At 42.1% G+C, this 27,775-nt stretch overlaps 1 protein-coding gene across 1 annotated transcript in view; it reads right to left on the bottom strand.

The window, feature by feature from the left end:
• LOC138764599 (zinc finger protein 850-like) overlaps positions 1-27,775 on the bottom strand; it is a 139,233-nt gene that overhangs the window by 94,595 nt on the left and 16,863 nt on the right.

The following is a 27,775-nucleotide window of genomic DNA, read 5'->3' as shown; positions in this document are numbered from 1 at the left end:
TCTATTGTCAATATCAAGGGTGAATGGTCCGATAATATTCTAGCTTTGTATTCTGTTTTTCTTACTCTGTCTTGCATACGAGCTGATAACAGGAATAGGTCTATTCTTGAGTATGTTTTATATCTACCCGAATAATATGAATATTCCTTTTCCTTTGGTTGTTGTTTCCTCCGTATATCCAAAAGTTGCATTTCTTGCATCGATTTAATTATAAATTTGGTTACTTTGTTCTTTCTGTTAATTTTTTTCCTAGTTTTATCCATGTTTGAATCCAAATTAAGGTTGAAATCGCCTCATGTTCCCTTGCGTGTCTGCTATCTTCAAAAAAAATATCTTGCATAAATTTTTGATCTTCGTTAGGTGAATATACATTGAGTAAATTCCAAAACTCCGAATATATCTGACATTTTATCATTACATATCTCCCTTCTGGATCTATTATTTCCTCTTCTATTTTAATTGGTACATTTTTACTGATTAATATAGCTACTCCTCTAGCTTTTGAATTATATGATGCTGCTGTTACATGTCCTACCCAATCTCTCTTTAATTTCTTATGCTCCATTTCAGTTAAATGTGTTTCTTGCATGAATGCTATATCAATTTTTTCTTTTTTCAGTAAATTTAGCAGTTTCTTCCTTTTGATTTGGTTATGTATTCCGTTAATATTTAAAGTCATATAGTTCACGTAGCCATTTCATACTTTGTATATCTTCCCTTTCCGTTTCCTCATCCTCACCTTTCCTTCTTATCCATTTCTGCTTTCTTGTTTTGAACACTTTATAAGACAACATTTCTAAAACATCAAACATTTCCCTTATTCTCCTATCTAAAATTTCTTTAACCCCATTCTCCCCGCCCCCTCCTGAGTTGCCCTTTATCCCTTGTCGGGCAACCACATCTCCCCTCTCCATTTGGATTTGCGAATTCACTCACAAGCGTCAACTAATTTTGCAGTGACTGTAACTCCTCCCCACCCAGACCCCCCGGAAAAGTTTTCAATTTTCATATATAACAAAGGTCACTCTTTTAATTCCCTCCTTATTTCCTCTGTTCCCTTTCATTCCCTTATTAATTCTTATCTATACTCTATATATTTTCCTCTAAATACAGATACACTCATGTATACACATATATACATACACATCTATATATATATATATATATCTATATATATCTATATATATAGATATATATATATACACACATACATATAGTTCGTGGTCATTTTTACTCTCATTACATGTCTTCATCTCTCTGCTTGTTTTGTAGTTGTTCTGCAAATTTTTGTGCTTCCTCCGGATCCGAGAATAGTCTGTTTTGTTGCCCTGGAATAACTATTTTAAGTACCGCTGGGTACTTTAACATAAACTTATATCCTTTTTTTCCATAGGATCGTTTTTGCTGTATTGAACTCCTTCCTCTTCTTCAGGAGTTCAAAACTTATGTCTGGATAGAAAAATTTTTTTTGACCTTTGTATTCCAGTGGCTTTTTCTCTTATTTTCTTCATTGCTTTCTCCAATATATTTTCTCTTGTTGTATATCTTAAGAATTTTACTGAAATGGATCTTGTTTTTTGCTGCGGCTGTGGTTTTGGGGCTAGTGTTCTATGTGCCCTCTCTATTTCCATTTCTTCCTGTAATTCTGGTCTTCCTAGGACCCTGGGGATCCAATCTTTTATAAATTCTCTCATTTTCTTGCCTTCTTCATCTTCCTTAAGGCCCACTATCTTTATATTATTTCTTCTATTATAGTTTTCCATTATATCTATCTTCTGAGCTAACAGGTCTTGTGCCTCTTTAACTTTTTATTAGATTCTTCTAATTTCTCTTTTAAGTCCTCTACTTCCATTTCTACGATTATTTCTCGTTCTTCCACATTGTCCACTCTTTTTCCTATCTCTGATATGACCATCTCTATTTTATTCATTTTTTTCTTCTGCACTCTTAATTCTTCTTTTTATTTCATTAAATTCTTGTAATTGCCATTCTTTTACTGATTTCATATATTCTTTAAAAAAAAATATCCATTGTCCTGTCTTTCCATTCTTCTTCCATTTCTCTGTTCTTCTTCTTCTTCCTCTGGGTTGGTCATCTGTTGTTTCCTTGTTTTCTTTTTGCTCTCTTCTTTCTTGTTCTCGTTGTTTTCTGTGTTCTCTTCCTGTTGTTGTGTTGCAGCTGTCACTCTCAGCTGTGGAGATCGACTCCTCAGCTGTTTTTTTGCATGCGCGGTTGCGCACTTTTACTCGGCTCCGCGAGCCATTTTTGCAGTCTCGAGCTCGGGACTTCCACCGACCTCAGGGAGCGGCTTCTCTCTCTGCGGCGGGCCTCCTCAGACAGGTAAGGCCTTCACCTTCTTCTTCCAACGTTCTTTCTTCTTCTCTTCTTCCCGTTGCTTTCGACTTTTCTCTCTTCACTGCCATTTTCTTCTCACCTTTGCTTTTACTTTGTTTTAATTTTTATTCTTGTTCCTTTGTGTCTTGTGTGTTTTTTTTTCAACTTTTCCGGAGAGGGCTGGAATTCCCTGACCGGCCACTACTCCATCACGTGACTCCTCCTCGGCCCCCATATTTTCAAGGACTCCACCCTAAATTCTTGCAAACTACCAATTCCAATTCAGTGATTCTGCACTTGCTCTATTACTGTCGTACTGCACGGCCTTCAACTTTTACGAACGACTGGGCCTTTAAGGTTAGTGATTTTAACACCATAATTAATGGTAGTGTGCTACATATACGATGCATAAATACGATACCATTTGAAACTGAAGTCACAGCCACTGCACAAAGATGAGAACAAAAAATGGAAACGCACTTTAGCTGAATAGTGAAATCGCTGCAAGGTATGATAGCCATTAATAACATGATTCGAATAAATAATATCGTTCAAATTTAACTTTACTGAGCTAGTTAAGTAACTGTCTAGCCCACTGAATGTTATGTAAAAACATTTTGGGATGTGACAGTGTGGTGGATGTTTCAGCAGTTTTATGTGGTACAACCCAGTTCCTGATATTTTAATTTCCTCTTTTTTTTTAACCCTGATTTTTGGTTGTCCAAACCAGCTCAGGAGCATACAAATTCAGATTAGACTGGGAGGTGCAACTTGAATTTCCCAATTGAAATAAGCCTCAATAAGCAACTAAACCTTTTTCTTCCCACTCACATACCATTTTAAGTATTCCCTCTGCCATTGGTGCTCTGTAATTAGTCAGGGATTGCTTAAGGTGGGATGTTGGAAGAAAAAGTTTGAAAACCATTGTTTTAATCATCCCTCATTGACTCGTTATGTGCACAGTTTCAGAACTCCAAAGGAAATGACCATTTTTCTCAAGAAAAATATTTCAGTAACAATTGGGTCTAGAGCAGTGGTTCTCAACACCAGGTGCTGTAGGTTTCTGTGAGGGGCGCTGGACAAACTGGAAACTCTCTGTCTGCCTTACGGTAGACAAAAGTCAAAGAATTTTATGTACGTTACATTCTAAATCTAGTGAGAATAATGGAACCTTTATTTATGTGCATTTTTTAAATTTAATGCCCCCTTTATAACATTTGCTACAGGCCCTACACCAGCTTTATCCGGCCCTGAATGAGGGGACAAATGTCACCCCACTATTCAAGAAAAGAAGGAGGCAGCAGGAAGGAAATTATAGGCTGGTTAGCCTGACACCAGTGGTTGAGGAGATGTTGGAGTCGATTGTCAAGGATGAGGCATTTGTTGGAGGCATACAACAAGATAGGTCAATGCCATCTTAACTATAGGAACTATATGACTATATACTACCACAATGCCATAGGTCTAGCATGGTTTCTGGAAGGGAAAATTTTGCTTGGCAAACGTTCAAATTTAGACATAGAGCATTTTGGCCCACAAGTCTGTGCTGCCCAATTTACACTCAATGAATCTACTCATTTTGAATGGTGGGAAGAAACCGGAGCCCCCAGAGAGAACCCATGCAGACAAGAGGAGAACATAGAGACTCCTTACAGACGGCATGGGATTCAAACCCCAGTCCCAATCGCTGGCCCGGAAATCTCTTGGAATTCTTTGAGGAAGGACAAGTGGACTAGATAAAGGATATGTGGTGGATGTTGTGTATGGGGGTACATGGATGTTCAGAAGGCCTTTGACATGATGTTATTTAACAAGGTAAGTGCCCAGGAAACGTACTGGCGTGGGTAGAGAATTGGCTGATGGGCAGGAAGTAGGGAGTCGGATAACAGGCATCATATTCTGATCAGCTGCCTGTGGGTAGTGGTCAGTGTTGGGGCTCCTTTTTATGTTGTATGTTAACGATTTGGATGATGGAATGAATGGCTTTGTGGTCAGGTTTGCAGGTGATAGGAAGGTAGGTGGAGGCGCAGGTCGTGTCGAGGAAACAGGGAGACTGCAGAAGGACTTAGATTAGGAGAAAAGACAAAGTAGTGGCAAATGAAATATATTGTTGGAAAGTGGACAGTCATGCACTTGGGTGGAAAAAATCAATGGGAAAATTATATTCTGAATGGTAAGAAAATTGAAAATTCTCAGATACAAAGGGACCTGGGAGTCCTCGAGCAGAACAGCCTGAAGGCAAACTAGCAGGTTGATGGCTCCAAGCGCAGTCTCACATGAGATTTGTAGAGTTGCAACATGACCTCTCATCTCTTGAAGTCAATCCCCCTATTAATGAAGCCCAGCATCCTATAGGCCTTCTTAACTATCCTATCAACCTGTGCGGCGACCTTGAGGGATGTATGGATTTCAACCCCAAGGTTCATCCACACTGTTAAGTATCCAACCATTGACCCTGTGCTCAGCCTTCTAATTTGTCCTTTCAAAATGCATCACCTCACACTTATCCGGATTGAATCCCATCTGTCACTTTTCCATCCAACTCTGTAACCTGTCGATATCCTTTAAATACACCTTCGTATCATCTGCAAACTTACTGACCCATCCTTTCACCTCTTCATTCAGGTCATTTATAAAAATCACAAAGAGAAAGGGGTCCCAGAAGAGATCCCTGTGGAACTCCCCTAGTCACTGACCTCCAGGCAGAATCCTTTCCTTCCACTACCACTCTCTGCTGTCTACAGGCAAGCCAATTCTGAACCCACACAGCCAAGGTTTCATGGATCCCATGCCTCATGACTTTCTGAACGAATCTCTCATGGAAGACCTTGTCAAGCGCCTGCCCTACTAACGTCCAAATTATCCACATCTACCGCCCTACCCTCATCAATTTCTTTTGTTATCTCATCAATTAGGCTCTTGAGGCGTGACCTTCCCTTCACAAAGCCACGCTGACTATCTGTGAGAGACTGTACTTATCCAAATGCTCTTAAATCCTATCCTTAAGAATCCTCCAATCGTTTGTACACCATTCTGCAATTTCCAGGATTCTCCCCATTACCTTTTTTAAACAAGTGGACTATATTTGCCATTCTCCAGTCCTCCAGTACCTCCCCTGTGGCCAAGGAGGACTCAGAGATCATAGCCACTGCCCCAGGTATCTCTTCCCTCACTTCCCACAGTAGCCTGGGGCATATCGCATCCGGCCCCAGAGACTTATCAATTTTGATGTTTTTAAGAAGATCCAACACTTCCTCTTCCTTAATCTCCACATTGTCCAGCACACAAGCCTGTTCTATTCTGACCTCACCCCGATCAAGGTCCTTTTCTCTGATGAATACTGACGCAAAGTATTCATTTTGAACCGCCCAATCTTCCTCCACCTCCAGGCACATGCAGCCTCCTTTATCGGCCCCACCTTTACTCTCATCATCCTTTTATTCTTCACATATGCATAGAATACCTTGGGGTTCTCCTTAATCCTACATCCCAAAGCCTTCTCATGGCCACCCCCCTTTGAGCTCCCCATCCTTTCTTAAGCTCCTTCCTGGCTGCCATATAATTCTCATGAGTTCTTCCTGTTTCCTGCTTCCTAAATCTAATGTCTGCTTCCTTGTTCCTCATGACTGGCTGCCTCACCTGCTCTGTCAACCACGCATAAGTGGTCCCTAACCATCCTCCACATTACCTCTGTGCTCTTTCCCGTGAACGTCTGTTCCCAATTTCCTACCTTGCCCCAGTACAAGATCCTCTGGTCCATGTACTGTGTCAGAAATCCTTTTTGGACTCATCTGACAAATTCTGCCCCGTCCATCCAGAAAGGAGGTGCCAGTCAATATTAGAGAAGTTGAAACCTTCCATAACCACAACCCTGTTATTTCCGTACCATTCCAAAATCTACCCACTTAGCTGTTCCTCAGTGTCTCGAGAGCTATTTGGGAGAGGTTAAAGACTATTCCCAGTACAGTGATAGCTCCCTTCCTGTTTCTGCCATCCACCCACTCTGAATGAGTGGACACTCCCTCTAGTCACCCAGCTACCTCCCTTTCTACAGCTGTGATACTCTCCCTGACCAGAAATGCTTCTCCCCCCATCCCCCAATTCCCTTACATCCTATCAGATTTCTTTTAAATATCTGAACCCTGGTAACTGCATCAGCCAATCTTGTCCTTCCACCAGCCAACTCTCTGTAATGGCCAAAACATTGTAGTTTGCTCTAAGTTTATCTCCTTAGAGAAAATAGCATCAGGCTTTTGACCTTCTACCCTATTCTCCACACTCACGTTCTGGTTCTCACCCCCCCCCCCCCCCCCAAACTAGTTTAAACCCTCTCCAACAGCTCTAGTTAAGCTGCCCACCAGGATGTTGGTCCCTCTCCAGTTCAGGTGCAGCCCGTCCTTTCTGTACAGGCCAGTCCTCCCCCAGAAGAGATCCCACTGATCCACGAATCTGAATCCTTGCACCAAATCTTCAACCATCTGCCACACCTTCCTGTTCCTGCCCTCTCTGGTGCATGACACAGACAGCAATCCTGAGATCACCACCCTTGAGGTCCTGCTTTTCAGCTTCCTTCCCAACTCCCCATATTCCCCCTTCAAGACCTCATCCCTGCTTCTATCTATGTCTGACATGGACAACGACACCTGGCTGCTCACCCTCCTGCTTGAGAACTCAATCAGAGATGGCTCTGACCCTAGCACCTGGGTGGCAACATACCATCCACGAACCTCTACCTTGTTCATGGAACCTCCTATCTCATCTATCAAATTCCCAATCACTATCGCATCCCCCCACCCACCAACCCTTCCTTTCTGAGCTGGGGGGCAGCCTCTGTGCCAAAGATGTGACCAACACAATGTTTCCCTCTCCATCAGCATCCAAAATGATGCACTTATTGTTCAGGGGCACAGCCGGGGGGAGTACTCTGCACTATCTGCCTAACTTACTTCCCTCTCTGAAGTCACCCGGCTACCTGCCTTCAGTCTTGTGATTCGATGGAGGTACAAAAAATTCTGAGGGGGATGTCTCAAGCAGTGGTTCTCAACCTTTTTCTTTCCACCCACACCCCACCTTAAGCAACCCCTTACTAATCACAGAGCACCGATGGCAGAGGGATTACTTAAAGTGGGGTGTGAGTGGGGAAAAAAAAGGTTGAGAACCACTGGGCTAGATAAATGCAAGCAGGCTTTTTGCACTGAGAGTTAAGGGTGAAAGGTGAAATGTTTGGTTGGGGGGGGAACATCACACAGAATGTGTGGAATGAGGCTTGATTTTGGCATTTGAAAAAAATGTGGATAGGGGCATGGATGGGAGGTCTATGATCTGGGTGTAATTGAATGGGAAAAGGCAGAATAACAGTTTGGCACAGGGTCCGTTTCTGTGCTGCTGTGTTGAGTGGCTCAGGACAAGATAATTGTACATTGTCAATGTCACAACCTACCATTTCACCACAAGCCTGTTGGCCCACCAAGTCTGTGCTGACTACAGCCAACGCACAGCCCATGCTAATCCAGCTTCCCCACCACCCAGCCCCCCACCCCCGCACATTCTCATCAACACTTTCCAGATTTTACAGCACGTGTGTAGCTGACAGACAAATAAGAGAGCAAAGAAGTAAAACACGAAGGTCTGCAGAGCCCGTGGTTGAAGTAAAAACACAAAATGGTGGAGAAACTCAGCTGGTCAGTGTCCTTTTATGTAGCAAAAGTCAGCGATGCAGCATTTCAGGCTTTAGCCCCCCCCCCTCCCATCAAAGTTTAGGGAAATGCTGGCAAGTATCTGAATGAAAGAGGGGGAAGGGGGGAGGGTGGCAGGGCAGAAGATGATAGGTGGAGGGAAGGAGGGAGGGTGGCAGGGCAGCAGATGATAGGTGGAGGGAAGGAGGGAGGGGCAGCAGCAAGCAGGGGGAGGGGTCTGGCCTGTGAATGGAGAGGGAAGGGGGTGGTGAGCAGAAAGGAGACCAGGGAAAAGGGAAGGGAGGGAGAATGGAGAAGCTGATGTTAATGCCCAGGTGGAAAATCAAGAGTTGTCCTTCAATTTATGGACGGTCTCGGTGGTAATGCGTATGGGAGTGGGCGTGGACTTGAATTGGTTGGCCACTGGGAGGTTGTTGCGGACAGAGCGAAGTAATCTCCTGATCTGTGCCCAGTCTCTTTGATGTAGATCACAAAGGGAGCACCAGATGTAGTAAATAACTCCTGGGGGTACACAAGTGAAGTGTTGCTTCCCTTCGAAGGCCTGTTTGTCGCCCTGGACTGGGGTTAGAGAGGAGGTGTGGGTGCAAGTGCGGCACTTCCTCCGGCCACAGGGGAAGCTGCTGTGGGATGGGGGGGGATTGGTGGGGAGGGATAAGTGCACAAAGGAGTCATGGAGGGAGCCATCCCAAGGGAAGGGGGAGAGGATAGAGGAAGATGTGTCAAGTAATGGGATCATGTTGTTATGGAGGATGGTAGGTAAGGAGAAGGGGAACCCTGTGTTTGAACGTCTGAGGCAGAGGGGGCCAAGGCAGATGAGTGGGAAATAGAGGAGATGTGGGTGAGGGCTGAGTTTTTAAAAATTTTTTTATTTTTCACACCATAAACCACATTAACCATGATACATACTTTTTCCTTTTCAAATATATACAGTGCCATTTTCTGCCCCCCCCTCCTCCCATCCCACCCTCCCTACCTCTCCCCACCTCTCCCCCCCGTCCATTTAAAGTACAAAATCTAGGATACATTAAACCAGTCAAACAATGTTGCCATTCAATAAAAATAAACAAGAAATTCCAGAGTCAATTCTTTTCATTTCCTTCTCCTTTCGTTAATTTAGGTAGTGAATGTCCCCGGTAGGTTTTCTCTATTGTGTTTCATGTAAGGCTCCCATATTTGTTCAAATATTTCAATATTATTTCTTAAACTAAATGTTATTTTTTCTAATGGAATACATTTATTAATTTCCATATACCATTGTTGTATTTTCAAATTATCTTCCGATTTCCAGGTTGACATAATACATTTTTTTGCTATGGCTAGAGCTATCTTAACAAATCTTTTTTGTGCATCATCCAAATCAATTCCAAATTCTTTGTTTTTTATGTTACTTAGGAGGAAGATCTCTGGATTCTTTGGTATATTGTTTTCTGTAATTTTATTTAATATTTGGTTTAGATCTTCCCAAAATTTTTCTACTTTCTCACATGTCCAGATTGCATGAATTGTTGTTCCCATTTCTTTTTTACATCGAAAACATCTATCCGATACTGTTGGGTCCCATTTATTTAACTTTTGAGGTGTAATGTATAGCCTGTGTATCCAGTTATATTGTATCATACGTAACCTCGTATTTATTGTATTTCTCATCGTTCCAGAACATAACTTCTCCCATGTTTCCTTTTTTATCTTTATATTTAAATCTTGTTCCCATTTTTGTTTAGTTTTACCATTTGTTTTCTCATTCTCCTTTTCTTGCAGTTTAATATACATATTTGTTATAAATCTTTTGATTATCATTGTATCTGTAATCACATATTCAAAGTTACTTCCCTCTGGTAAACTCAGACTGCTTCCTAATTTGTCCTTCAAGTAGGATCTCAATTGGTAATATGCCAGCACTGTATCTTGAGTTATATTGTATTTATCTTTCATTTGTTCAAAGGATAATAATCTATTTCCTAAAAAGCAATTTTCTATTCTTTTGATCCCTTTTTTCTCCCATTCTCTAAAGGAAAGGTTATCTATTGTAAAAGGGAGTAACTTATTTTGCGTCAATATTAGTTTTGGTAATTGATAATTTGTTTTATTCCTTTCTACATGAATCTTCTTCCAAATATTGAGTAGATGATGTAATACTGGAGAACTTCTATGTTGTACCAATTTTTCATCCCATTTATATAATATGTGTTCAGGTATCTTTTCCCCTATTTTATCTAATTCTAATCTAGTCCAATCTGGCTTTTCCCTTGTTTGATAAAAATCTGATAGGTATCTTAATTGTGTGGCTCCATAATAATTTTTAAAGTTTGGCAGTTGTAAGCCTCCTTGTTTATACCATTCTGTTAATTTATCTAGTGCTATCCTCGGTTTCCCCCCCTTTCCATAAAAAAATCCTTATTATTTTCTTTAACTCCTTGAAGAATTTCTCTGTCAAGTGTATTGGCAATGCCTGAAATAGGTATAATATTCTTGGGAAAATGTTCATTTTAATACAGTTTATCCTTCCTATTAGTGTTAATGGTAAATCTTTCCAATGCTCTAAATCGTCCTGTAATTTTTTCATTAGTGGATAATAATTGAGTTTATATAGATGGCCGAGATTTTTATTTATTTGTATACCTAGGTATCTTATTGCTTGCATTTGCCATCTGAATGGTGATTCCTTCTTAAATTTTGAGAAATCCGCAATATTCATAGGCATTGCTTCACTTTTATTTACGTTAATCTTGTAACCCGACACTTCTCCATATTCCTTCAATTTCTTATATAATTCTTTTATTGATAGTTCTGGTTCTGTTAAGTATACTATAACATCATCCGCAAATAAACTGATTTTATATTTCTTGTCTTTTATTTTTATCCCTTTTATTTTATTTTCTGTTCTTATCAATTCTGCTAGTGGTTCTATAGCTAACACGAACAATAAGGGTGATAGTGGGCATCCCTGCCGTGTTGACCTGCTTAAGTTAAATTGCTTTGATATATATCCATTTACTCTCACTTTCGCCAATGGTCCCTTATATAATGCTTTAATCCAATTAATATACTTCTCTGGTAAACTGAATTTTTGCAATACTTTAAATAAATAATTCCATTCTACTCTGTCAAAGGCCTTCTCTGCGTCTAAAGCAACTGCTACTGTTGGCGCTTTACTCCCTTCTACTGCATGAATTAAGTTAATAAATTTACAAATATTGTCTGTTGTGTGTCTTTTTTTAATAAATCCAGTTTGGTCTAGATTTACCATTTTCGGTACATACTCTGCTAATCTGTTTGCTAATAGTTTAGCTATTATCTTATAATCTGTTTTAAGTAATGATATTGGTCTATATGACGCTGGTGTGAGTGGATCTTTCCCTTGCTTTAGTATTACTGTAATTATTGCTGTTTTACATGAATCTGGTAAGCTTTGTGTTTTATCAATCTGGTTGATTACTTCCAGGAGGGGAGGAATTAATAAATATTTAAATGTTTTATAGAATTCTATTGGGAATCCATCCTCTCCTGGTGTTTTATTATTTGGTAATTTTTTTATTATCTCTTGTATTTCTACTATTTCAAATGGTTCTGTTAATTTATTTTGTTCCTCTATTTGTAGTTTTGGTAGTTCAATTTTAGTTAGAAATTCATCTATTTTCCTTTCTTTCCCTTCGTTTTCAGTTTGGTATAATTGTTCATAGAATTCTCTAAAGCTTTCCTTGATCTCCTTTGGATTATATGTGATTTGTTTGTCTTTTTTCCTTGATGCCAATACCATTTTCTTAGCTTGTTCTGTCTTAAGCTGCCATGCTAGAATTTTGTGCGTTTTTTCCCCTAGTTCATAATATTTCTGTTTTGTCTTCATTATATTCTTCTCCACCTTATATGTTTGTAGTGTTTCATATTTTATTTTTTTATCTGCCAATTCTCTTCTTTTAGTTGTATCTTCCTTCATTGCTAATTCTTTTTCTATATTTACTATTTCCCTTTCCAACTGCTCTGTTTCCTGATTATAGTCCTTCTTCATCTTGGTAACATAACTTATTATTTGCCCTCTAATGAACGCTTTCATTGCATCCCATAGTATAAACTTATCTTTCACTGATTCCGTATTTATTTCAAAATACATTTTAATTTGTCTTTCAATGAATTCTCTAAAATCCTGCCTTTTGAGTAACATGGAGTTTAATCTCCATCTATACATTCTTGGAGGGATGTCCTCTAACTTTATTGTCAATATTAAGGGTGAATGGTCCGATAATATTCTAGCTTTATATTCTGTATTTCTTACTCTATCTTGCATACGAGCTGATAACAAAAATAGGTCTATTCTTGAGTATGTTTTATGTCTAGCCGAGTAATATGAATATTCCTTTTCCTTTGGGTGTTGTTTCCTCCATATATCCAAAAGTTGCATTTCTTCCATCGATTTAATTATAAATTTGGTTACTTTGTTCTTTCTGTTAATTTTTTTCCCAGTTTTGTCCATATTTGAATCCAAATTCAGGTTGAAATCCCCTCCTATTAATATGTTCCCTTGCGTATCTGCTATCTTCAAAAAAATATCTTGCATAAACTTTTGATCTTCTTTGTTAGGTGAATATACATTGAGTAAATTCCAAAACTCCAAATATATCTGACATTTTATCATTACATATCTCCCTGCTGGATCTATTATTTCCTCTTCTATTTTAATTGGCACATTTTTACTAATTAATATAGCTACTCCTCTTGCTTTTGAATTATACGACGCTGCTGTTACGTCCTACCCAATCTCTCTTTAATTTCTTGTGCTCCAATTCAGTTAAATGTGTTTCTTGCACAAATGCTATATCATTTTTTTCTTTTTTCAGTAAATTTAGCAGTTTCTTCCTTTTAATTTGGTTATGTAGTCCGTTAATATTTAAAGTCATATAGTTCAGCGTAGCCATTTTATACTTTGTTTATCTTCCCTTTCCGTTTCTCCATCATCACCTTTCCTTCTTATCCATTTCTGCTTTCTTGTTTTGAACACTTTATAAGACAACATTTCTAAAACATCAAACATTTTCCTTATTCTCCTATTTAAAACTTCTTTAACCCCATTCTCCCCTCCCCCTCCTGAGTTGTCCTTTATCCCTTGTCGGACAACCACATCTCTCCTCTCCATTTGGATTTGCGAATTCACTCGCAAACGTCAGCTGATTTTGCAGTGACCGTAACTCCTCCCCACCCAGCCCCCCCAGAAAAGATTTCAATTTTCATATGTAACAAAGGTTACTCTTTTAATTCCCTCTATTCCATTTCCCTCCCTTATTAATTCTTGTCTATACTCTATATATTTTCCTCTAAATACGGATACATTCATGTATGCACACTATATATATATACTTTACACACATACATATAGATCGTGGTCATTTTTACTCTTATTACATGTCTTCATCTCTCTGCTTGTTTTGTAGTTGTTCTGCAAATTTCCTTGCTTCCTCTGGATCCGAGAATAGTATGTTTTGTTGCCCTGGAATAATTATTTTAAGTACCGCTGGGTACCTTAACATAAACTTATATCCTTTTTTCCATAAGATCGTTTTCGCTGTATTGAACTCCTTCCTCTTCTTCAGGAGTTCAAAACTAATGTCTGGATAGAAAAAATTTTTTTGACCTTTATATTCCAGTGGCTTTTTATCCCCTCTTACTTTCTTCATTGCTTTCTCCAATATATTTTCTCTTCTTGTATATCTTAAGAATTTTACTAAAATGGATCTTGGTTTTTGCTGTGGTTGTGGTTTCGGGGCTAAAGTCCTATGTGCCCTCTCTATTTCCATTTCTTCCTGTAATTCTGGTCTTCCCAGGACTCTGGGGATCCAATCTTTTATAAATTCTCTCATATTTTTGCCTTCTTCATCTTCCTTAAGGCCCACTATCTTTATATTATTTCTTCTATTATAGTTTTCTATTATATCTATCTTCTGAGCTAACAGCTCCTGTGCCTCTTTAGCTTTTTTATTAGATTCTTCTAATTTCTTTTTTTAAGACTTCTACTTCGGAGGAGTCACGTGATGGAGTAGTGGCCGGACGGTGAACTCCAGCCCTCTCCAGAAAAGTCGGGAAAAACAAAGGAAAACACAAAGGCACAGAAATAAAAGTTACAGAAAAGTGAGTATAAAGGTGGAAAGAAGATGGTGACAAAAAAAGAAAAATTGAAAGCAACGGTAAGAAGAGAGGAAGAGAAGACAAAGGAGGCCCGCTGTGGATAGAGAAACCCGCTCCCTCAGGTCGGTAAATAATGGACTACAAAAATGGCTCGCTGAGCCGAGTAAAAGTGCGCAACCGCGCATGAGCGATTCCTCGCGCTTGCGCGATGCGAATGAAAAAAAACACACCGACGGGAGGGGGGACCAGCTGGGGAGTCGATCTCCACAGCCGGCAACGACAGCTGCAGAACACCTGCAGCAAGAAGAGACCACAGAAGACAATAGAAACAAGAAAGAAGAGAAGGAAAGGGCACCAAAGAAACAACAGATGGCCAACCCAGAGGAAGAAGAAGAGGAAGAGGAAGAGTACAGTGAAATAGAAGAAGAAAAGAAAGGCAAGATAAAGGATATACTTTCTCTTATTAAAGGATACATGGAATCATTTAAAGAATGGCAAACACAGGAATTTAAGGATTTAAGAAAAAGAATAAACAACACAGAAGAGAAAATGAATAAAATAGAGATGACCTTAACAGAAATGGGAAAGAAAATGGACAAGATGGAAGAGCGGGCAGTAGCAGTAGAAATGGAGGTAGAAGACTTAAAAAAGAAATTGGAGGAATCTAATAAAAAATTCTCGGATCCAGAAGAAGCACGAAAATTTGCAGAACAATTACAAAAATAGACTGAGGGAGGAAGACGGGTAATGAGAGTTAAAATGATCACGATTGATATGTATGTGGGTAAAGACAAAAATAGACTGAGGGATGAAGACGGGTAATGAGAGTAAAAATGATCACGATTGATATGTATGCGGGTAAAGAGGTATAAGAGTGAATAGAGACAATGTGCATACGTGAAAGTATCTGTACTTAGAGGAAAATATAGATAGTATAGGAATCTAATAAAAAAACTAAAGAGACACAAGAACTACTAGCTCAAAAAATAGATACAATGGAAAATTATAACAGAAGAAATAACATAAAGATAGTGGGCCTTAAGGAAGATGAAGAAGGCAAGAATATGAGGGAGTTTATAAAAGAATGGATCCCTAAGACCCTAGGATGTCCAGAACTACAGCAAGAAATGGAAATAGAAAGGGCACATAGAGTATTGGCCTCTAAACCACAACCACAACAAAAACCAAGATCTATTGTAGTAAAATTCCTAAGATATACTACAAGAGAAAAGGTACTGGAGAAGACAATGGAAAAAGTAAGAGAGGGCAACAAACCACTGGAGTATAAAGGGCAAAAAATCTTCATCTATCCAGATATAAGTTTTGAACTCCTAAAGAAGAGAAAAGAGTTCAATACAGCAAAGGCGATTTTATGGAAGAAAGGGTATAAATTTATACTAAAGCATCCAGCGGTATTGAAAATATTTATTCCAGGACAACAAAACAGACTATTCTCGGATCCAGAAGAAGCACGAAAATTTGCAGAACAATTACAAAAATAGACTGAGGGAGGAAGACGGGTAATGAGAGTTAAAATGATCACGATTGATATGTATGTGGGTAAAGACAAAAATAGACTGAGGGATGAAGACGGGTAATGAGAGTAAAAATGATCACGATTGATATGTATGCGGGTAAAGAGGTATAAGAGTGAATAGAGACAATGTGCATACGTGAAAGTATCTGTACTTAGAGGAAAATATAGATAGTATAGACAAGAATTAATAAGGGAAGGTAATGGAATAGAGAGAATAAGGAGGGAATTAAAAGAGTGACCTTTGTGACATATGAGAAGTGAAATCTTTTCTGGGGGGGCGGGGTGGGGGGAAATAGCAGTCACTGCAAAATCAGTTGACGCTTGCGAGTAGATTCGCAAATCCAAATGGAGAGGGGAGATGTGGTTGTCCGACAAGGGATAAAGGACAACTCAGGAGGGGAAGGGGAGATTGGGGATAAATAAGATAGAAATAGGAGAATAAGGAAAATGTTGGATGTTGTAGGAATGTTGTCTTATAAAGAGTTGAAAATAAGAAAACAGAAATGGAAAAGGAGGAAAGGTAATGATGGAAAAACGGAAAGAGAAGATAAACAAAATATAAAAGGGCTACGCTGAACTATATGACTTTAAATATTAATGGAATACATAACCAAATTAAAAGGAAGAAACTACTAAATTTAAATGAATAAATGTATTCCATTAGAAAAAATAACATATAGGTTAAGAAATAATATTGAAATATTCGAACAAGTATAGGAGCCTTACATTAAATACAATAGCGAAAACCTACCGGGGACAAACATTACCTAAGTTGATGGAAGGAGAAGGAAAGAAAAGAATGGACTCTGTAGAATTTCTGGTGTATTTTTGTTGAATGACAACATTGTCTGACTGGCTTAATGCAACCTAGATTGTATACCTAAAATGGATGAGAGGGGGGGTGGGGGGGTGGCTTGGGAAGAGGGGGGGGGGAAAAAGTCACTGTATATGTGTGAAAAAGAAATAGTGTATATCATGGCTAATGTGATTTATGGTGTGAAAAATAAAAAAATTAATAATAAAAAAAAGACTTCTACTTCCATATCTACAAATGTTTCTCGTTTTTCCATATTTTCCACTCTTTTTGCCAATTCTGATATGGCCACTTCCATTTTATTCATTCTTTCTTCTGCATTCTTAATTCTTTTTATCTCATCAAATTCTTGTAATTGCCATTCTTTCACTGATTCCATATATTCTTTAAAAAAAGATACATCCATTGTCTTGCTTTTCTCTTCTTCTTCCACTTCTTTCTCTTCTTCTTCTTCTTCTTCCTCTGGATTGACCATCTGTTGTTTCCTTGTTTTCTTTTTACCCTCTTCTTTCTTGTTGTCGTTATTGTCTGTGTTCTGCACCTGCTGCTGTGCTGCAGGTGTCTCTCTCAGCTGTGGAGATCGACTCCGCAGCTGTTCCCCCCTCCCGTCAGTGTGTTTTTTTTCATGCGCATCGCGCATGCGCGGTTGCGCACTTTTACTTGGCTCTGCGAGCCATTTTTGTCGTCCCGAGCCCAGGACTTCCACTGACCTGTGGGAGCGGGCTTCTCTCTCCGCGGCGGGCCTCTTTGGACAGGTAAGGCCTTCACCTTCTTCTTCCGACGTCTTTCCTTCTTCTTTTCTTCCCGTTGTTTTTGGTTTTTCTTTCTTTCTTCGCTGCCATTTTCTCTACACTTTTACTTTCACGTTATTTTGGTTTTTAAGTTTGTGCCTTTGCTTTTTCTCTATCTTTTTTTAACTTTTCTGGAGAGGGCTGGAGTTCCCCTACCAGCCACTACTCCATCACATGACTCCTCCGGTGAGGGCTGAGTTGATGATGGTGGAGGGGAAGCCACACTTGTAGAAGAAGGCAGACATTTCAGATGAACTGGACTGGAAGACCATCTTGGGAGCAGATCTGGTGGAGACAGAGAGAAGGGGGTGGAATCCTTGCAGGAGGCAGGGTGTGAGGAAGTGTAGTCAAGGTAGTTGTGGGCATTTGGAGAGTTTGTAGTTTGTCAGTGGAAAGCTCATCTCCCGAGATGGAGACTGAGAGATCCAGGAAGGGCAGAGTGCTGTCAGAGATGGACTGGGTGAGTTTGAGATCAGAGTGGAAGTTTGCCACGACGTGAATGAAAGTTGTCGAGCTCATCACGGGTGCATGAGGCAGTCCCGATGTTGTCGTCAACATAGTGGAGGAAGAGTTGAGGGCCCTTGCTCGTGTGGGCTTGCAGCATGAATCGCTCCACAAACAGGCAGGAGTAGCTGGGGCGGAGCACTCAGTCCTCAGCAGAGGCCTTACTTCTGACTCCCTCCACGCGCACCCCAATGCTGAACTCTTCACCCGTTGCCTCCGTCTCCGGGCTCACTTCTACAACCTTGAGTCTCTGCCCACCCTTCTCCCATTTCAAGCCTTCTTCCTCCTCTTGCACACCTCGTCCTGGCCAGCTGCCACTCTGGATCTTTTATTTCCAACCGCTGCCGAGACACAACTGTCTCAACTTCACCACGCCCCTATTCTAATCTCACCTCCACCAAATCTCCTGCCCTGCAATTTCTTTGCATCAATCCCAATCTCACCATCGACCCTGCAGTGCTGTAGTTGTCTGGCACACGGACTTCTACTTTGCTGAGGCTAGACAACAGCTCTCAGACACCGCCACCCATTACCCCTCCCACAACACAGCAGGCCACCATCTTCAACCTCATCAACCCAGGTCTCCTCCCTCCTATGGACTCTAACCTCACTGCTTCCCATCCCTGCACTTCCTGGTTCTACCTATTACTCCAGATATATAAACCCAATTACCCGGGTAGGCCTACTGTTTCCACCTGTTCTTGTCCTACCAAACAAGTATAATCTTACCTCCATCTTTTCTCCCCTGGTCAAATCCCTCCCCATCTACATCTGTGATACCTCACATGCCCTCCATCTCTTCAGTGACTTCAAATTCCCTGAACTGGACTGCCTCATTTTTACGATAGACATCCAATCCCTTTTCACCTCTATCCCCCATCAAGGACTCAATTCTTTCCTGATAAGAAACCCAACCAGTCCCCCTCCACCACCACCCTCTTTCACCTGCCGAACTTGTTTCTACTCTTCACTTTCTTCAAATCGAAGGAGTCGCCATGGGTCCCAGCTACACCTGCCTATTTGTGGGTTTTGAGGAGCGATCCATGCTGCAAGCCCACACAGGCAAGGCCCCTCAACTCTTCCTCTGGTATATAGATGACTGTATCGAGGCTGCCTCAGGTACCTGTGATGAGCTCGTCAACTTCATTCACTTCGCTGCCAACTTCCACCCCCTTCTCAAACTCACCTGGTCCATCTCCAGCAATGCTCCCCCCTTCCCCTGGATCTCCTGTCTCCATCACTGACATATTTTACAAACCCACTAAGTCCCACAACTTCACTTCTTCACAGTCTCCTGCAAGGATTCCATCTACTTCTCACAATTTCTCTGTCTCAGTTAGTGGAATGCCTTTACCACATCAGTGATCGGGACTGAAGCCTGTAAGGATTTGTACATTCTCCTCGTGTTTGTGTGGGGTTCCTCCCACTGTTCAAAATGTACTGGGGGTGTGGGTTAATGGGGTGTAAATTGATCGGTATGGACTCGTGGGCTGAAATGGCCTGCTACCGAGCTGTATGTGTACATTTTTAAAAACTTGCAAATTTAAATTTAAATCTGTTCGTAAGATGAAGTCTTTCAGTCCAAATCATTTGAAATGTCCGCCGCCTTCCACAATGTGGCTTCCCCTCCACATCAGCCCTCACCTCCATTCCCCTTGTCCTTACTGACCATCTACATTCAACAGCACATTATCCTCTGTAATTTCTGCCACCTAAAACTAGACACATCTTCCCCTCTTCTCCCCTCTGACTTCTGTAGGGGCCACTCCCTCCATGATTCCCTCAAGCACTCATCTCTCCCCACCCATTGGCACCTTCCCTGTGGCCTCACGAAGTGACATACTTATGCCCACACCTCCTTCCTCACCAAACAGTCCTCTTAAGTGAAGCAACACTTCACTTTTGTGCCTCCAGGAGTAATCTCCTGCATCGGTGCTCCTGTTGTGGCCTCCTCCGCATCGGAGAGACTGGGCGCAGACAGGAAGATCACTTCGACAAGCACCCTCACTCAGTCCGCATCAGTGACAGGGATCCCCAGTGGCCAGCTGTTCTGATACTGCACCCCACCCCTGCAATGACATGCCTCGGGCCTCACTCACTATCCCACCAAGATCAACTATAAATTAGAGGAGCAACACTTGATTTTCCATCTGGGCATTCTCCCAGATGGCATTAATGTTGACTTCTTCATTTTCCACTAGCCTGCTCTCCGTTCTCTCTCCCTTCCCTTTCCCTCCTCTCCACCCCCTTCCCTTTCCATTCACAGAGCCATCTATCCTCTGCCAGCTTGCTGGTGTGCTCTCCCTCCCTTATCCACCCTTTACCACCTACCTGTGGGTCCTTCCCCCTCTCCACCATTTTCTTCGGGCACCTGCCTATGTTTTGTTGATATCTTGATGAAGGGGTCAAGCCCAAAACATTGGTTATGTATCTTTATCTTTGATATATACTTTATATATCAAGCTGAGTTTCTCCAGCATCACGTTTCTACTTTTTTTAAGAAATAAAAATATTTGACAAGTTACAATTCACATTTGTTTTTACATCTGGCATCAATGGCCTGGTACCCGGGGAAGAACCTATTTCTTCTTTTTTGACTGACTGTAATTTAGTTCCAGATTTCATGTCTGAGTTCCAGCTCCAACCGTTGCCCGGAGACATGGGGGAGACAGCAGATGCTGGAATCCTCAACTCAACACCACCGGCTGGGAGCAACTTTCCTTGATGTGGGGTTCTGGCCCAAAACATCGGCCATTCTTTCTCGTCCATTGACACTGCTCGACCCGCTGGGTTGTTCAAGGAGATTGTGTTGAACTTTAGTCATTGCTGCTCCAAATGTGGGTAATAGGCCTACAAACCACCTCCTCCTCCTCTACCCCCTCTCCTTCTTCTTCTTCCTGATCCGCCCGCCTATGGTCTGAGAGCAGTAGCGATAGTCACACTATGACCCACAATTCCAAATGTGGCACAAATCTCTCTACTTGAATGTGCCCGTGTCACCCAGGGCCATCAGTGAACCTGAGCTGGAAGCCCGACGGCCTTGGGTGGGTGGTGCAGAAAAGGGTCGAACCCACTGCAGTGTTTCTCCCACAGGTCAGGGCTGTTCCTCGGGCTCATCCATGGCCACATCGCGGGGACCCAAGCAGTGCGAGTGCACCATCATATGAGGCCTGGGCTCCTGGGGCATGTGGTGCTCTGCAAACGCCTTTCAAAACTGCATTCAAGCAGTGCCTTTCACTGCATTGTCCCTTGTTATTGTATTGTCAGTAAATGTCCACATGGCATCTTGCCACAAACAATGAAAAAAATTGCAACAAAAGAATAAGTCATTGGAGATATTCATCACATCAACCGGCCTCTGTGCAAGGAAACGGAGATTAGATACTCAGGGGCCAGAGCTTTTATCAAGACAGAATATGTGGAGGATTCCACCTCTGCCTGTCTGCAGGGAGGGTGTGTGAGTGCCCTCTCCCAGCATCCTTACCCTTTGTCTCTACAACCGCGACTGCGCAGCAGAATACAGTCCCAATTCTACCTGCAAAATTGCAGATTGAGTCGCGGGCCGGGTACTGAATGCAGGAAGGAGATGGAACATCTCGCGTGGGTTATGTTAAGTATTACAAGCCCCTGGTTTTTAGTGAGTGTTACTTTGGGGGGTTGGCGTAGGGTGAAAACATTCACACCTCACAGACTTAGAGGCACCATCAAGCGTTGACTATAAACAAAGGAATGATTTGGAAGAAGAGGAGAAAAAAAAACACAATGGCTGTTTATACAAGGACAAAACAGATGGGACACTTCAGTGACCATGAGTCACGTGTTTGGGACTTAAAGAAACAGTACTTCAGTAGTGATCAGCAAGTCACCTGAAAACATAGAGTTGCAATGGCTCTGATGATTCTCTTTGTCAGGGGAATTACTGTTGAGCATTGTAATAGCCATTTTGATTGACCCATATCTGGGCAAATCCTGCATTTCGATTGTGACCATTTTGATGGTCATTTCGTCTGACCTGTGCCTGGGGTTCGAAACCATTGTGGGTGGAAATCACACGTTTCATTTCCTCGATGCGAGGAAAAGGGGAGTTGTGACAACTATTCATAAAAACATTTATCTGGAAGTAGCTCGACAAGGATTCATGAGTTTTCAGGAGTCTGATCGCACAGTCTCTCTCTCTCTCTCTCTCCCTCTCACCTCCTTTGTGGTTACTTCTGTACATCAGTTTAAAAGACTGAGTTTCAACACAGGATTTCTAAGACTGAACTTTCAGAATTGTACATAAGCTGTAATGGTTTGAGTATCACACACACACATAGGTATATTTGTGCATAGTTGGAGTTAAGTTGATTATTAGTAGTTGACAATAAATATATTGTTTTAAAGATGACATTGTCTTGGTGAATTTCTATTACTTTTGGTCTGCGATGTAACAGAAGACAGAGACTATAAAAAATCATGGACTGCAGCAAGAGCCGAGAAGTATGGAACCCGCAAGGGGGAGTCCAGGCCCCCCCATCAGATGAGAATGAACCAGCTGATCATATAATCTGCTGGCACAAAACCAAGCAACAGAAAGAGCTGCTCCCAGTTCAAATAGGTCTGATGTGCAGAGCTGGTGGAGGGGGTTGGTGAAGTGGAAAAAATAGCCTAGAGCAGGAGTGGCCAACCTTTTAATTTAGATATACCACATGGTAACAGTCCATTTGGCCCATGAGTCCATGCCACCCAATTAACCTACACACACCCCGGTATGTACTTGTGGGCCGCGATGGCCTTACCGTGCTGTATATCTAAATTAAAAGGTTAGTCACCCTTGGCCTGGAGGCAGTGGGAGGAAGATTGTAACATGGGACCCCTCACTCTCTCTGGAACAAAAACATCATCTGCACCTACTGAAGCCTCTAATCAACCCACTGGCCAAACAGACCATGGGGTGCGGGCAGAAGCAATGGCAGCACAGTTGTCCAAAACAGCAAGGAGCATCCCAACATTTGAACCCTCCACCATCTCTTTGTACACATTCACTAATGAGGACAAAAAGGAGACCCCCCCCCCCCAACTGATCAGTCCCTCCCACTGTGTGTTAAGTGTTATCCATCCTTCAGGGGGAAGGTGGCCCACTGGGCAGGAAGTCTCACTGACAGGAAGAGGGAATGACCAAGGAGATCTGATGGACATAGACAGAGAAAAGTGGAACCTATCTCAGGCCCCCAATGTCCCCCTGATTTGTCAGAGAAGCACCTAAAGTTCCTTAGGAGGTTGAGGAGGGCAAGGCTACTGCTGGTCCCCATCTTGACAACCTTTCACAGAACACCATTGAGATTGTCCTGTCTGCGATAAAGTGGGCTGCAAAATTAATAGAGAATTGTTCAAATGGTCAAGGTCATTGGGGTCTCTCCTTTAATTATGATATTCTCTGGGCACGGGGCTTAAATAGGGGCAGCACAGTTAGCCTAGTGCTAAGAGGTTTGAACGTTCTCCCGTGTCTGTGTGGGTTGTCCCTGGGGGTCTCTGGCTTCCCCAACCCTTCAAAAACATATTGGGGGTAGGGGGAAGTGTAGGTTAATTGGGTGGCATGGGCTGAAAGAATTATTGGGGATCCCTACTACCCAGCAAACTGCACGTTTTACTTCCTACCAACAGGTAGGAGGTACAGGAGCATCAAAATCAGGACTGCCAATCTGGGCAATGGCTTCTTCCCGCAGGCTGTCGGACTGATGAACAGTATATCCTGTAAACTTAGGTCACTTGGAAAATGAAACAAGAAATTATCCCAGAATAATTATACATATTTATTTTATATTATATTTTTATCTATATATATTATATAAGATTATTATGTGCTGTGTATCGTGTGTGTATATGTGTACACTATGGTCCAGAGAAACTCTGTTTCGTCTGGTTATTCATGTAGTCAGATGAGAATAACCTTGAACTTGAATACCTGGCCACTTTTATTGGCTGATTATGGACCAGATCTGGACAGACATCACTTACAGTCATCAATGATACGAGGTAGTGCAGGACCCTGGTATCTCACTCTGCAGACGATGGGGAGGGAGTGTGTGAAGCTTTTGATCTGAGACACGTCACACACACACACACACACACACACAGAGAAGCCCGACGGGCTTGGGAAAAAGGAGGTTCCAGGAATCAGGAGGAATAAACCCCATTGAGAGCCAAGATGAAAGGAACTGGAAAGGGACTAATCTCCTTGCAAGAAGATTTGCTTGTGCTGCTCTGGTGAGTTTAAACTAGATTTGCAGGGGGAGAGGAACCAGAGTGCCAAAGCAGATAGAGAGGAGGAGGGAAAAGATGATGTGAAAATTCATGCACCATTCAGTCAATGGGTGGAACATGGTGGAAATGTTCTCAGTACATCTATTTCAATGCAAGGAGTATTGCAGGGAAGCCAGACAAGCTTAGAGCGTGGATTGGCTCATAGAATTACGACATTGTGACCATCAGTGAAACTTGGTTGCAGGAGGGGGAGGACTGGCCTTCCATTGCTTCAGATGCAAGAGAATTTTGGGGGGGGGGGTGTTTAGGAGTGAAAGGGGAAGGAATGGCATTGCTCATCAGGGAAAATATCACAGCTGTGCTCAGGTAGGACAGACCTGAGGGCTAGTCTACTGAGTCCATGTGGGTGAAGCTGAGGAACAGGAAAGGTATGATCACACTCATGGGATTGTATTACAGACTGCCCAATAGTCAGCGAGAATTGGAGCAAATCTGTAGGGAGATAGCAGATAGCTGCAGGAAACAAAGGTGTAATAGTAGGAGATTTTAATTTCCATAAATTGATTGGGACTCTCAAAAGGGCTGGGTGACTTGGAGTTGGTCAACTGTGTTCAGGAACGTTTTTAAAAATCAGTATATTGAGGTACCAACTAGAGAGAGTGCAATACTGGATCTTATGAGGGAACGAGACAGGACAGGTAATAGAAGGATGTGTCGGGGAACATTTTGGGCCAGGTGATCATAATGACATTAGTTTCAATTATGGGAAAGGATAGGTCTGGGCCTCGGGTCGAGATTCCAAATTGGAGAAAGGCCAAGTTTGAGGAAATGAGGAAGGATCTAGAATGCATGGAATGAGACAAGTTGTTTTCCAGCAAGGATGTGAGGTAAGTGAACTTTTGAGAGTACAGTTTGTATGTTCCAGTCAGGATCAAAGGCAAGGTTAGAAGAAATATGGAACCTTGGTTTACCAAGGTTCTGGGGATCTGGTGGTTTGGAAGAAAAGGGTGTATAACAGAATCGGCAATATGGAGCAAATGAGGTACTTGAAGAGTATAAAATGGGTGAAACACCTCAAGAAAGAAATCAGAATGGCTAAAAGGCATGAGGTTGCTTTGGCAGACAATGTGAAGGAAAATCCTCAGGGTTTCTACAGGTAGAAAGCAATAGTAAAGGATAAAATTAATCCCCTTGAAGATCAGAGTGATCGGCTTTGTACAGAGCCAAAAATGATGGGGGAGATCTTAAATTTTATTTTTAAAATCAGTATTCACTCAGAAAATTGGCAGAGAGTTGTGGGAAGTAAGGAAAACAAGCAGCAAAGTCATGGAACCCATACAGATTAAAGGAGGAAGTGCTTGCTGTCTTAAAGCAAATAAGGGCGGTAAAAGCCCTGGGGCCTGACAAGACATTCTCTTGGACCTTGAGGGAGGCTCATGCAGAAATTGCAGGGGCTCTGGCAGAAATATTTAAAAGGTCCTCAGCCACGGGTGAGGTGCTGGAGGACTGGAGGGGAGCTCAGGTTGTTCCATTGTTTAAAAAAAGGTTCTAAAAGTAACCCTGGAAATTATAAGCTTGTGAGCCTGACATCAGTAGTAGGTAAATTATTGGAAAGTGTTCTAAGAGATCAGATATACAATTATTTGGATAGCTAGGGACTGATTCAGGATAATCAACATGGCTTTGTGTGTGGTAGGTCGTGTTTACCCAATCTTTGTTTTTTGAGGTTACCAGGAAAGTTGACAAAGTCTGTTATCTCCATGAACTTTAGTAAGGCCTTTGACAAGGTCATGCATACAAGGTTAGTCAGGAAGGTTCAGACGTTAGGTATTCACGATGAAGTAGTGACTTGGATTCAACAACAGCTAGATGGGAGAAGGCAGAGAGCAGGGGTGGATGATTTCTTCTCAAACTGGAGGCCTGTGACTAGTGGTGGGTCTCAGGGTTTGGTGGTGGAACCTTTGTTGTTTTGTCATCTACATCAATGATCTGGATGATAATGTGGTAAATTGGATCAGCAAATTTGCAGATGACACCATGATTGGAGGCTTTGTGGACAGCGAAGGTTCTCCAAGCTTGCACAGGGATCAAGACCAGCCAGAAAAATGACTGAAAATGGCAGATGGAATTTAATAGACAAATGTGAGGCATTGCATTTTGGAAGGACAAACCAAGGACATACACAGTAAATGGTAGGGCTCTGAGGAGTGCTGGAACACAGAGGGTTCTGGGAATACAGATAAATAATTCCATGAAAGTGGCCTCACAGGTGGATAGGGTTGTAAAGAGAGCTTTTGCCATAATGGCCTTCATAAATCAAAGTAATGAGTACAGGAGTTGGGATGTTATGTTAAAGTTGTACAAGATATTGGTGAGGCCAAATTTGGAGCAATGTGTGCAGTTTGGTCGGTCACCTAACTACAAGAAAGATCTCAATACGATAGATAGAGTGCAGAGATTTACTAGGATGTTGCCCAGACTTCAGGAACTGGGTTAAAGGGAAAGGTTAAACAGATTAGGACTTTATTCCCTGGAGCATAGATTTGATTGAGGTATTTAAAATTATGAGGGAGATAGACAGAGTAGATGTAGATAGGCTTTTTCCACTTAGGGTAGGTGAGATACAAACCAGAGGACAAGGGGGAAAATGTTTAGGGGGAACATTTTCACACAGAGAGTGGTGGGAGTGTGGAATGAGCTTCCAGTTGAAGTGGTGAATGTCGGCTCAATTTTAACATTTAAAAATAATTTGGACAGGTTCATGGATGGGAGAGGTCCAGAGGGCTTTGGACTGGGTGCAGGTCAGTGGGATCAGGGGGAAAAAAAAATGATTCGGCACAGACTAGAGGGGCTAAGGTGGCCTGTTTCTGTGCTGTGATCGATTTATGGGACAGGCAGTGGTCACTGGGGGCACCCAGAGTAAACCCTAGCAGGTATGGAACTGGAAGAAGGATGCAGGAACAACTGTGGGTGGTGAGAAACGAGGTGTCTGTGTGTGAGTGTGAACGTAATGTGTCTCTATATTTGCACATCTGTGTGTGTGTGTGAGCGTGAATGTAATGTGTCTCTATGTTTGCACATCTGTGTGTGTGCCTGAGCATAGGCGTCTGTCTTTGCAGGCACCTGAGCATAGGTGTTTGCGTTGGGGTCCTGGGCCTTGAAAGCAACCCCCATCCCGCTGCAGGGAGGCAGGGGTCATGACCAGAGGAACCGAGAGAGCTTGAGAACGCCTGTCTTGGAGCGAAGACCCTCCTGGCCCTGCCCCCCTGTCCCACCCTGCAGACTGTCGGCGCTGGAAGCTGCACCAACCAGCAGGAGGATGGGAAACCTCAGCGATCAGGGCAGCAGCCGTGGAGGTCGACCTTTCAGGCGGAGACTGCTTCAGGTGGCCTGGAATGGAGAGACAGTGCGATGCCTGCAACACCTGGAGTTTTCCACTGCACGATAGCACCTTCTTTCCTGTCTTTTCAACTTGTCCATCAACATTCGAAGCCTTCTTGTATCCCTTCTCAAGCACAGTTCGTTCAAACAGATTTTTGACGTTAATAGTGGTACATTTAATTATGATTAGGAGGGGCTTAGATCAGGTGGACAGCCAGAACCTTTTTCCCATGACAACAATAACAAAGACCAAAGGACATTTGTTGAAGGTGAATGGAGGAAAGTTTAGAGGAGATGACAGAAGAGTGGCAGGGATGGTGGTGAAGCCTGGTACAATAGAGACATTCAACAGACTCTGATA

The sequence above is a fragment of the Narcine bancroftii genome, chromosome 5 (assembly GCF_036971445.1).
Source record: "Narcine bancroftii isolate sNarBan1 chromosome 5, sNarBan1.hap1, whole genome shotgun sequence".
NCBI classification, from domain to species: Eukaryota; Metazoa; Chordata; class Chondrichthyes; order Torpediniformes; family Narcinidae; genus Narcine; species Narcine bancroftii.
Note: the sequence above shows the minus strand (reverse complement) of the source record. Positions and strands in the feature narration are given on the sequence as shown.